We start from the raw sequence: 13,439 nt of genomic DNA, 5'->3' as shown, positions 1-13,439 counted from the left end.
CTAGAAGGCTCAAATTGATAAAGTAAAAGTCACTCAGTCGTGTCCGACTCTTTGCAACCCCATGGACCATGGAATTCTCCAGGCCAGAATACAGGAGTGAGTAGCCTATCCCCTCCAGGGGATCTTCCCAACCCAGGAACTGAACTGGGGTCTCCTGAAGGCAGATTCTTTACCAACTGAGCTATCAGGGAAGCCTTAGTCCAAGTACTAACCAGGCCCAACTCTGCTTAGCTTCCAAGATCAGATGAAATCGGGCATCTTCAGAGTGGTATAGCCAGAGACGCCCTATTATATAGTGATAAACTGGTCAATTATTCTTAATTTTACCTATAGATTCAACACAACCCTGATGAAAATTCTAGCAAGCTACCTTTTGGATACCGAAGAACTGATTCTAAATCTGTATGGATAGGCAAAAGACTCAGAATAGCCAACACAATACTGAGCAAGAGGAACAAAATTGGAAAGGAGACTTTCCAACTTCAAGATTTACTTTAAATCTACAAAATGAAGGACACATGTCATTAGCAAAAATATAGACATATACCTCTATGTTTTCCCAGATGTCGCAAGAGGTAAAGAACACGCATGCCAATACAGAAGAAACAAGAGACACGGTTTCATCCCTGGGTGGGGAAGATCACCTGGAGGAGGAAATGGCAACCCACTCCAGTATTCTTGCTTAGAGAATCCCATGGACAGAGGAGGCTGGTGGGCTACAGTCCATGGGGCGCAAAGAATCAGACACAACTGAAGTGACACAACAGAGCACATACCTCTGCAACAGAACACTGAGCCCAGAAATAGACCCATACAAATATAGTCAAATGATCTTTGACAAAACAGCAAGGACCATTTAATGAAGAATGGGTAATTTTTTTTAAAATAAGCAAAGATAGAATAATTGAACATTTAAAAGCAAAAATAAATCTAAATACAGATCTTCCTTGCTGTTGTTCAGTTGCTCAGTCGTGTCTGACTCTTTGTGACCCCGTGGACTGCAGCATACCAGGACTCCCTATCCCTCGAGGATCTGTTTGGAAGACAAATAGACCTTCCTTACATCTTTCATAAAAAGTAACTCAAAATGAATCTTTCATCTAAAAATAATAATGTTAGTGTGATAAAACATCTAGCAAAGAGCAAAAAGAAAAATCTATGTGATTTCGGGTTTGGTGATAAGTTTTTAGAAACAACAGCAAAAACATGACCCATGAAAAAAAGAATTGATAAATTAGGCTACTAAAATTTTAGCCATCTACTGTGTGGAAGAAGCGTTTAAGAGAATAATAAGACAAGTTGCAGAGCAGGAGAAACTATTTGTAAAATACATATCTGATAAAGGAATTATATACAAAATGTAGAAATAATGCTTAAAACTCAACAATGAGAAAACAACTCAATTAAACTGGGAAAACGATCTGAACAGGCATCTCATGAAAGAAGATTAAAAAATAGCAAATAATCATATGAAATACATCTATATTTATATATCTATACATGAGTTGATATACCACATATATCCTTTCCTTTAGCAGAGAGGGCCTAAGACATGAAACCCAAGTGGCAATGAGCACATCTCGTGTCCAGATCTGGATTTCTAATGTTATTTTCTAACAAAAGGGCTCTTTGGAGTTATGGCTAATTTTAGGTATGGGAAAGGGATGGTACAAGATGAGCCTGATGCATTTGTAATGTTAAAACATGGGCTCTAACAATCAAAAGCTTCTTTGAAATTTATAATGGCCCTAAACTTGGAAGGACGGACACAGCTATTAATAAGGATTAACACATCGAACTGTGTTATATTCATAAAAAGGAACCCTACTCAGAAATACAAAAGAAACAAAGTATTGGTGTAGGTAACAAGATAAAAGAATGCTACAAACTTTTGCAGATTGAAATAACAAAACAGGCTTGGAATGTATGTTCAATATGCCTCTATTTATTTGAAAGTTTAGAAATGGCAAAACTATTCTGTAATGATAGAAATAAGGTTTTTGGTTGCCTGAGGTTGGTTTTGGATAGGTATAGAGTAATGACTACCCACTCCAGTGTTCTTGCCTGGAGAATCCCAAGGAAGGGGGAGCCTGGTGGGCTGCCATCTATGGGGTTGCACAGAGTCGGACACGACTGAAGTGACTTAGCAGCAGCAGCAGCAGCAGAGTAATGACTTAATAGATCAAAAGAATTTTTTTGAGGAATAAAATATCCTTATATTGATTGAGGTGGTAATTATATGAGTGTATATATTTGTCAAAGAAGTCATTGACTTATCCACTTAAAAATGTGTGAGTTTTAAGAAAATCATTTCTCAATAAAGTTCATTTTAAAAATTGAAGGAATAAGCATAAAAAACAAATCACCTGAATTTTGTGAATTTTGACATCTTTATTACTTTCATCCTACAACTTTTATAGAATAGTTGTTTTTTCAGACTACAATGGTATACTGATATTCTTTCAAGTTTATCCAAGTAGTCATTTGTTTATTTTGCATATCAAATATTTTATAACAGATATATATATACTTATTCATATATATACATATGTTTATGTTTAGACATTTAAATGTCATATAGAAGAATGAACAGAGTTACTAAAACCTCCATTTGATGTATTATACACATGACAGTACCACAGGATGAGAGATTATATAAATAGTCATTAAATTTTTTCTTGGTAAAAGCAATGCATCTGGTTCTACAAACAGCTGCAAAAATAGATCTGCACTAAATTTGTTTCTAATTGTCCCTCTGCAACCCTGACTTGAGCTTATGTGTTTGTCATGTTTGGCTACTGTAGGGAATGTGTTTGGAGACTAAGTTCCATCTCTTAGTAAAATAAATTAATGCCTACTGAAAGTCTATAATTCATCATCTTAATCTGTTTCTCCTGAAATCTAAATCCTGTTTTAAGAGCCTAGAACGTTGGAGTTTCAAGATTATATTTATGATTTCTTTCCCATTTAGGTCACCACAGCAGAAACTAACACAACATTGTAAAATGACTATAATCCAATTAAAATTAAATAAAAAAAGATATCTGCAAAAATATTAGATCTATGAGCATTAACTTGCAAGTTTATTTTATTCTTCAAATTAATTTAAAATTCACCAAACTGATTTATTTTAATAGCAAGTCTCCTTATATTACCTAGTACTTATTATATGACAAAAATATATGTAACAAAAATGTGGCAGAACTGAGAATTAAAGATGGCATCTAAGATTTTGTTTTTGTTTTCCCATTGAATAACTGGGAAATAACGCAATTCAGTAAGATAAGCTTTAAGAAGCAGGGAAGGTTTAGGAAAGAAGGTTGGAATTTTTGTGTACACCAAATTGATATTCATATTTTATTTTGTGAGAATTGTGTGGTCCTGGGAGGTTGAGAATATTCTTGAGGTCACTTAATTATTCACTGAAAATTGGGGGTGGGGGGGGAGGTTTAAAATTATTTGTCTGCTGTTTTTTTTTGTTTTTTTTTTTTTCTCTTTTCTCAAAAGAACACATGCAATCACAATCATAACTACAAATAATCCCCAGAGATTCTGATTCAGAACTTTTATAGTGGCGTTCAAATATGTATTTTTCAAAGAGAATAGAAAAAGTGTAGGCAATTTTAGTGTGATCACCATGTTTAGAATGGCTGCATAGTACTATGCAAAATTATCTGACATACAGGTTTCTAAGTATCTCTTAAAATAAATGTATTTAATATTCAACTTTATTTTCATTCTGTATGAAACCTTGGATTTCAGCTCCTTTTTACCATTTAAATAACATTCTCAAATGATTTAAGGCTACTGTAAAATCAGAAATATGATTCTCCTGTGTTATCAAACCACATTCAATTTTCCCAGTCTCACTACTTTAGTATACAAATAGAAAAATATGCCTTTCTTAAAGGAGAATGAAATGCAAAATCTGGTCTATAATACTCCCTTTATAGTGCTCTGAAAATGAAAGTGAAAGAATATGAGCAAAAAGCAGAAACCATCTTGCAGAAATAATGGAGAAATATAACATTTGACTTTAAAAGTGAAAAATTCTGGTGATAAATCCATTGAGAATCTGATTTTTTTTTAGTCAAAAATCTGGTTGCAAGAAAACAACTTCAGTTAAATTGGTTCATATAAAAAGAGAAAGATGAGATAAAATAGGTCTCAGGAATGAATACAGCCAAGTCTTGCATTATGCAAACAGGAGTAGAAACTAATGTGGTAAAGTTCCTGTCTCACAAAGGCCTAAAGCTGGGTAATATAAGCTCAATCTCTCTCCTGCTTCTTTCAAAATCTATCTGCTATCCATTTTTTCTTGCCTGTTTGTACTGCTGCTGCTGCTCCTGCTAAGTCGCTTCAGTCGTGTCCGACTCTGTGCGACCCCATAGACTGAAGCCCACCAGGCTCCGCCGGCCCTGGGATTCTCCAGGCAAGAACACTGGAGTGGGTTGCCATTTCCTTCTCCAATGCATGAAAGTGAAAAGTGAAGTCACTCAGTCGTGTCCGACTCTTAGCGACCCCATGGACTGCAGCCTACCAGGCTCCTCCGTCCATGGGATTTTCCAGGCAAGAGTACTGAGGTGGGGTGTTTGTACTAGCTTTTTCAATTTCCTCACCTTATGAATAGTTCACTGTGAATGTCCAGTTCCCATTTAACATTACACGTTTAGTTCCACTGTGCACTGCTGCATATGGCCCCATAACTTAATTTAAAAATTTGAGGAAAACAGTGGAAGGAGGAGAGTTTGAGAGAGAGAGAGATTGTGTGTATGTGTGTGTGTGTGTGTGTGTGTGTCACAGAGAGAGAGAGAAATAAAATGGAAAAGGAGAGAAAGAAGGGGACGGGAAATGGAAAGGAGAGGAGGAGGGGAGGGGGAAGCAGGGGAATGGGAGGAAGTGAATGTGGAAGAGTAAGACTAACAAGAAAGACAGAAAGATTGATTCCTGCCCAGATAGTGGTCTTTAGTTTTGTTGATGATGGCAGAGTCAATCATATTCTGCTAGAGGGAAAATAGGAATACACTAACTAAAACTGCCTCTTCCAGAAGCTGAGAGCAGAAAGAGAGCTAAACATAAAGGATGGTGTGGCACATAACTGACTTAATTAGAACACTGCACTGCTTTTAAGTATTCAAGTCTTTCATCTATTCTTGCTTTTATATCTCTCCAGATCTCTACCTTTGCCTTTATGGTATTTATTTATGGTATTTTGCCTTTGTGGTATTTACTGATTTATTACAGGTGTTCTTGACTTTCTCTCCTTTCAAGCTTTCATTGTCATATTTCTGCAACACATAAACTTTACTCACAATCCTAGAACTAAACAACTATCTAGAAACAGGAGATTGGAGCACCAGAATATGGAGAGTTTGGCTACTTGCATTTATAGATGGGAGAACCTCACATCCACAAACATCAGAGTTTCCATTTTGAAATCTTTTTCATCAAAGAATTTAAGTGTGAACAACTGTTTCAATTCTTTTTTAAAACTTTGGGACTTATAAAAATAGATGAGTTAGACTTTTCCATTAACAGATGAGCCAGGAAAGACCAGAGAGTGTCAAAATGGAGAGATCATCTGATATCAAACAAAATCAAATACCAAGGAAAGCAAATTCTTTTAGGAATAGAGTCTTCAACAGAAATAAAAAAGGAAATAGATTGTTTTTGTTGTTCAGAAGTTCAGTCGTGTCTGACTTTTTGTGACCCCATGGAATGCAACACACCAGTCTTCTCTGTCCTTCACTATCTCCTGAAGTTTGCTCAAACTCAAGTCCATTGAATCAGTGATGCCATTCAACCATCTCATCTTCTGTCACTACTTCTCCTCCTGCCCTCAATCTTTCCCACCATCAGGGTCTTTCCCAATGAGTTGGCTTTTTGCATCAGGTGGCCAAAGTATTGGAGCTTCAGCTTCAGTAACAGTCCTTCTAATGAATATTCAGGATTGATTTCTTTAGGGTTGACTTGTTTGATCTTCTTGCTGTCCAAGGGACTCTCAAGAGTCTTTTCCAGCACTACAATTGGAAAGCATCAATTCTTCATCACTCAGACTTCTTTATGGTCCAACTTTCATCTGTACATGACGATTGGAAAAACCATGGCTTTGACTTGATGGACATTTGTCAGCAAAGTGATGTCTCTGCTTTTTAATACACTGTCTAGGCTTGTCATAGCTTTTTTCCTAAGGAGCAAGCATCTTTTAATTTCATAGCTGCAGTACTGTCCACCTTGATTTTGGAGCACAAGAAAAAAATCTGTCACTGTTTCCATTTTTTCCCCATTTATTTGTCATGAAGTGATGGTACCAGATGCCATGATCTTAGTTTTTTGAATTCTGAGTTTTAAGCCAGCTTTTTCACTCTCCTCTTTCACTTTCATCAAGAGGCTGTTTAATTTCTCTTTTCTTTCTGCCATTAGATTGATATCATCTGCATATCTGAGGTTGTTCATATTTCTCCTGGCAATTTTGATTCCAGCTTGAGCTTCATCCAGCCCTGCATTTTGCATGATGTACTCTACATATAAGTTAAATAAATAGGGTGACAATATATAGCCCCAACGTACTCCTTTACCAATTTGGAATTAGCCCATTTTTCTATGTCTGGTTCTAACTGTTGCTTCTTGACATACATACAGATTTCTCAGGAGGCAGGTCAGGTGATCTCGTATTTCCATCTCTTTATGAATTTTCCACAGTATTTTGCAATCCACACAGTCAAATAATTTGCCATAATCAACAAAGCAGAAGTAGATGTTTTTCTGGAACTCTCTTGCTTTCTGATGCTCCAATGGATGTTGGCAATTTTGGTTCCTCTGCCTTTTCTAAACCATCTTGAAGATCTAGAAGTTCATGGTTCACGTACTATTGAAGCCTCAGTTGGAGAATTTTGAGCATTACTTTGCTAGCATGTGAGGTGAGTGCAATTGTGCAGTAGTTTTGATATTCTTTGGTACTGCCTTTGTTTGGGATTGGAATGAAAATTGGTCTTTTCCAGTCCTGTGGTCACTGCTGAGTTTTCCAAATTGCTGGCATAATGAGTGCAGCATTTTAACAGCATCATCTTTTAGAATTTCAAATAGCTCAGTTGGAATTCCATCATCTCCATTAGCTTTGGCCCTAGTAATGCTTCCTAAGACCCAGTTCACACTCCAGGATGTCTGGCTCTAAGTGAGTGATCACACACATCATCGTGGTTATCTGGGTCATTAAGAATATTTTTGTGTAGTTCTTTGGGTATTCTTGCCACCTCTTCTTCATATCTTCTACTTCTATTAGGTCCACACAGTGTCTCTCCGTTTTTGTGCTCATATTTGCATGAAATGTTCCCTTGGTATCTCTAATTTTCTTGAAGAGAGCTCTAGTTTTTCTCATTCTATTATTTTCCTCTCTTTCTTTGCTTTGATCACTAAGGAAGGCTTTCTTATCTCTTCTTGCTCTTCTTTGGAATGCTGCATTCAGTTGGGTATGTCTTCCTTTTCTCCTTTGCCTTTCACTTCTTTTTCCAGTTATTTGTAAGGTCTCCTCAGAGAATCTTTTGACCTTTTGTTTTTGTTTTTCTTGGGTATGGTTTTGTTCATCATCTTCTGTACAATGTGATGAACCCCTGTCCATAGTTCTTTAGGCACTTTGTCTATCAGATTTAAATTCTTGAATCTATTTGTGACTTTCACTGTATAAATGTGAGTAATTTGATTTAGGTCATTATCTGAATGGTCTAGTAGTTTTCCCTACTTTCTTCAATTTAAGTCTGAATTTTGCAATAAGGAGTTCATGATCTGAGCCACAGTCAGCTCAAGGTCTTTTTTCTGCTGACTCTCTATAGCTTCTCCATCTTCGGTATCAAAGAATGTAATCAATCTGATTTCAGTATTTACCATCTGGTGATGTGCCTGTGTAGAGTTGTCTCTTGTGTTTTGAAAGAGGGTGTTTGCTATGACCAGTGTACTCTCTAGGCGAAACTCTGTTTTGCTTTGCCCTGCTTCACTTTGTACTCCAAGGCCAAACTTGCTGTTACTCCTGGTATCTCTTGACTTCCTACTTTCACACTCCAGTCCCCTCTGATGAAAAGAACATCTCTTTTTGGTGTTAGTTCTAGAAAGTCTTGTAGTTCATCTTAGAACTGTTCAACTTCAGCTTCTTCAGCATTAGAGTTTTTGTCATAGACTTGGATTACTGTGATGCTGAATGGTTTCCCTTGGAAATGAACGGAAATCAGTCTGTAATTTTGAGTGGACTGTAGCATTTACCAAATCTGCCTAAAACATTTAGAGCAGATGTGTGGAGGATGTTAAGTTATTTAAGTAGTTGAATGAAAGCTCCAAATGGTCCATTTTATGGCCCATCTCTAGCTTTCTCTCTCCTTTTGTCTCCATGTTTATGTATATTATCATCTGAAGCCTACTAAAGTTTTCTGGTGTGATACCCAATTAGTGGGGCATTGTCTCTGGAAGGAGAACAGAGATGAAGTTTATGATATTTGCCTGCAAAAAGGACACAGATTTCTGTATTTATCAATGTGGGCTGTTATAACAAAATACTATAGACCAGGTGGCTTAAAGAAATGAAATATATTTTCTCACAGTTCTGGATGTTAGATTACTCATATTAAGGCTCAATCAAATCAGTTTTTTGGTATCTCTTTCTCTGGTTTCCCCCAATCATTTTCTAGCTATGTCCTTACTTGACATTCCCTCTGTGTGTGTGAGTGGAGACAGAAAGTGAGCCAGTGTCTCTTCATATTAGGACACCAATCTTTATGATTCCACTTAATGTTTATTAATTCCTAAGGGCCCTCATCTCAAAAAGAGCTCCCTTGAGAGGGTTTGCTCTTCAATACATGAATTTTAAGAGGATACGCATTCAGTCCATAGAACCTTCTTATAGTGGAGAAAAGGATTATTAAGTCAATCTGATCTGTAGATGAAGTAGATTTTGGTTGTGTTGCCATTTATTTAGATTCACTTTATCAATGACTTCAGATATATTGAGCACAGAATTGGAACTTTCCCTTCAATATGATTTGAGATCTTAGCCCTACAAAAGGTCCAGGCTTGTCTTTGTGCTTTCAAATCAGGGATCAGCTTTTCAAATTTTATCACTTAGCTTTACAGAAACCCATTTCCTGATCTTAGGAGATCAGACCAAAATTCTCTGTTTTCCAATTCTGCCCCCTGTACCTCAGGTGATGTCTTTCTTCAGTCTGACAGGACTGGAACTATATTGGATTGGTTGAATGTTGAATGTTCAAGTGCCTTAGACATATTTCTCACAGCAAGCCCTCTCTGACCCCAGCAGTAATCATTACTGCTCTATGCTTCTGAAGGCTTGAGATATTTTACAAATATTTTTCATAGCTAATTTTTCTGACATCTACTTTTGGATGACCATTGCACTGTATGTTAGTGAATGCCAGAAAGATTTGGAGAAAGTTTATCTCATTTCTTTTGCCTGACTCCAGCCTTAGGTGTATTAATCCTAGGCATTCAGTGAAATCCACAATTGATGGATGGATACTGACTTGTCATGTGGCTTGGATCTTTCTAGCTCACATGATGTCACTGTGTGCTCACTGAATGATGGAAAGTTTTCAACCCTTCTGAGAAAGATCTCTCCTTTCCTTACCATTCCACTACAGGAGAAAATAATCATGGGTCTCTTCTCTCCTATGAAGAAATGGGTATTAAAATTACTTGATATGCTATTTAAATTGTTTTCACTGTTAAGGGGGCAAGAGCTGTTCCTTAACATTTTCCTGAACCCTAACAAGAAACAGAAGTGGTTTGGCTGATATTGACAGAACTAAAAGCTATTTCTTCAATTTTGTGTTCCATATAACCTTGAAATGGAAATGTAAAAAGAATCTAAGAGAAACATTCAACTTTGCTCTTTGAACTTCTCTATGTGTTTTTGAATATAGTTAAATTTAGCTTACATATTTTAAATAGAATCAAAAGAGAAATAGATTCCTGAGATTTTCTTATAACTCTAAGAATTTACTGTAAAACTTATGTTCAAATTCAAGTTTTAGAGGAAGATGCATTTTAATTTAATTTTACCTAATGTATAACAAAATACTTAAGTCAAGGATGGGCAGGTGGGGTACAATTGAAAATATTAGAAATATGATATGAAATAAGAGATAAAATAGCTCATATAAAACACCTACACAATACTGTAAGACATATGTCACCCTATTACTAGCTGTTCTGTCCTTCATTCTGTCTTTCATTCTTAGTTTCCTTGGGCTCTCACAGGTCTGATAACTAACCCTGAATCTATGGTTCGCCACTGATACACTTCACAAAGACAAATGGTTAGAAGAATAGCAGGCACTGTGTTTTAAAATAGGTTGAAATAGCTTCAGTCCATTTACTTCAGTCACTCAGTCATGTCCGCCTCTTTGAGACCCCATGAATCACAGCATGCCAGGTCTCCCTGTCCATCACCAATTCCCGGGCTTTACTCAAACTCATGTCCATTGAGTCGGTGATGCTATCCAACCATCTCATCCTCTATTGTCCCCTTCTCCTCCTGCCCCTAAACTCTCCCAGCATCAGGGTCTTTTCCAATGAGTCAACTCTTCGCATGAGGTGGCCAAAATACTGGAGTTTCAGCTTCAGCATCAGTCCTTCCAATGAACACCCAGGAGTGATATCCATTAGGAAGGAATGGTTGGATCTCCTTGCAGTCCAAGGGACTCTCAAGAGTCTTCTCCAACACCACAGTTCAAAAGCATCAATTCTTCGGCGCTCAGCTTTCTTCACAGTCCAACTCTCACATCCATACATGACCACTGGAAAAACCATAGCCTTGACTAGACGGACCTTTGTTGACAAAGTAATGTCTCTGCTTTTTAATATGCTATCTGGGTTGGTCATAACTTTCCTTCCAAGGAGTAAGTGTCTTTTAATTTCATGGTTGCAATCACCATCTGCAGTGATGTTGGAGTCCCCCAAAATAAAGTCTGACACTGTTTCCGCTGTTTCCCCATCTATTTGCCATGAAGTGATGGGACCAGATGCCATGATCTTAGTTCTCTGAATGTTGAGCTTTAAGCCAACTTTTTCACTCTCCTCTTTCACTTTCATCAAGAGGCTTTTCAGTTCCTCTTCACTTTCTGCCATAAGGGTGGTATTATCTGAATATCTGAGATTACTGATATTTCTCCTGGCAATTTTGATTCCAGTTTGTGCTTCCTCCAGCCCAGCATTTCTCATGATGTACTCTGCATATAAGTTAAATAAACAGGGTGACAATATACAGCCTTGACGTACTCCTTTTCCTATTTGGAACTAGTCTGTTGTTCCATGTCCAGTTCTAACTTTTGCTTCCTGACTTGCAGACAGGTTTCTCAAGAGGCAGGTCAGGTGGTCTGGTATTCCCATCTTTTTCAGAATTTTACATAGTTTATTGTGATCCACACAGTCAAAGGCTTTGGCATAGTCAATAAAGGAGAAATAGATGTTTTTCTGTAACTTTCTTGCTTTTTCAATGATCCAGAGGATGTTAGCAGTTTGATCTTTGGTTCCTCTGCCTTTTTGAAAGCCAGCTTGAACATTTTGAAGTTCATGGTTCACGTATTGCTGAAGCCTGGCTAGGAGAATTTTGAGCATTACTTTACTAGCGTGTGAGATGAGTGCAATTGTGTGGTAGTTTGAGCATTCTTTGGGATTGCCTTTCTTAGGGATTGGAATGAAAACTGACCTTTTCCAGTCCTGTGGCCACTGTTGAGTTTTCCAAATATGCTGGCATATTGAAATAGGTTAGTTAAGAACAAATTATTATAAAATATTAACCATCAGTCTTGAGGATTATTTTTCCTACCTCCTCAATAATCCTTATACTATAAACTGTCAATAATAAATATAACTGGAATTTAGCATATTAGGAAATGATGGAATTTTATCTTTTTGAATGGCCAGTACTTTAAAATCCCCAGAGGCCGTTAGTGGCATAATTAAACACTATATTGTGCTCATGTTCAGTCTTGTCTGGGTCTTTGTGACCCTTTGGACTATAGCCCACCAGGCTCCTCTTTTCATGTGATTCTTCAAGCAAGAATACTGGAATTGTTTGCCACTTCCTCCTCCAGGGAGTATTCGTGACCCAGGGATTGAAACCATGTCTTATTCACCACAGGTGGATTCTTTACCCAATGAGCTATCAGGAAAGCCCTCAAACACTAAATAAAGAAATGAAAATCACAGGCCAATTTTGACCAGGCCCAGAAAAACTTAGGAAATCTGATTACTACAATTATATGCAATATCATGGGATTAGAAGAATGAAATAAGAAAGAATTTCATATAATCAAGCCTATATGAAAAGCACTTAAGTGACTAAGTGAATTTTATATAAATATAACACATATAAAAGAACACTGTAATGATTATTATAGGATACATATCTTTTCTGAATAAAGGGAACATTAAGAAATTTCAAGGCAAGATTAATATCATTTTGTTAAAAAAAAAACACACCTTTTTAAGGTGAGTGTGTGAATTTATAAAATGCTTTTAAAATGCATAACAGAAGAATCACTTTGTCTGAGGAGATATTCCTGAGGCAGTAACTTTTCAGAATAATGTGAGGGATTTATAGGAGTTTGACAAACAAAGGGAAAGAGGAGAGAGATCTTCAATTCTGGAAGACAGTTAACACTGAAACATTCACAGAAACCGAATGTAATAGGGAAGTGTAGGGAGAAGCAAGTCTGGAAGATGAAGAAATAGATAATTAGAGGTCAAATTAGAATTTTAATTTTATTTTAAAACAGAGAGAATTGTTTTAAGGGTATATGTTTAAGACACTTCAATATCTGTCTACTTAGGGAACATGGCATTATAATGGGGCAAGACTGCAAATATGGAGACTAAACAGGAAGTTATGAAATTGATCTATACTTAACCACACTGCTTAGTCCCAGCTTCTCCCTCATCAGGTCTTACTGATGTAACCTCTTAACTATCTCTTTAACATGTTCATTTATTCCACATTAGGGCTTCCTAGGTGGCTCAGTGGTAAAGAATCCGCCTGCCAAAGCAGGAGAAGGAGGAGATGCAGGTTCAGTCCCTGGGTGGGGAAGATCCCCTGGAGAAGGAAATGGGAACCTCTAGGATTTCTTGCTTGGAAAATTCCACGGACAAGGAGCCTGGTGGGCTACAGTCCATGGAGTTGCAAAGAGTCAGACACGACTGAGTGACAGCACACATGTATACCATGTTAATCCAAGATACTTGGTATTTCATCTGAACTACATTCCCTGACATGTTTCCCAACTTCCGATCTTGCCAGTCACGAATGCATTCCCTGTACTTGCAGCTGAAGGACTCTTTTTTGAACAAACATAGATGAATACATATTTTCATCTTTCAATTTCATCTTTCATCCTTCCTATCTTTAACATAGCCTATTGGAACATGAAGCATCTGGC

The sequence above is a fragment of the Muntiacus reevesi genome, chromosome 6, assembly GCF_963930625.1.
Source record: "Muntiacus reevesi chromosome 6, mMunRee1.1, whole genome shotgun sequence".
Taxonomy (NCBI): Eukaryota; Metazoa; Chordata; class Mammalia; order Artiodactyla; family Cervidae; genus Muntiacus; species Muntiacus reevesi.
The sequence above is the reverse complement of the archived record's forward strand: the minus strand, read 5'-3'. Positions refer to the sequence as shown.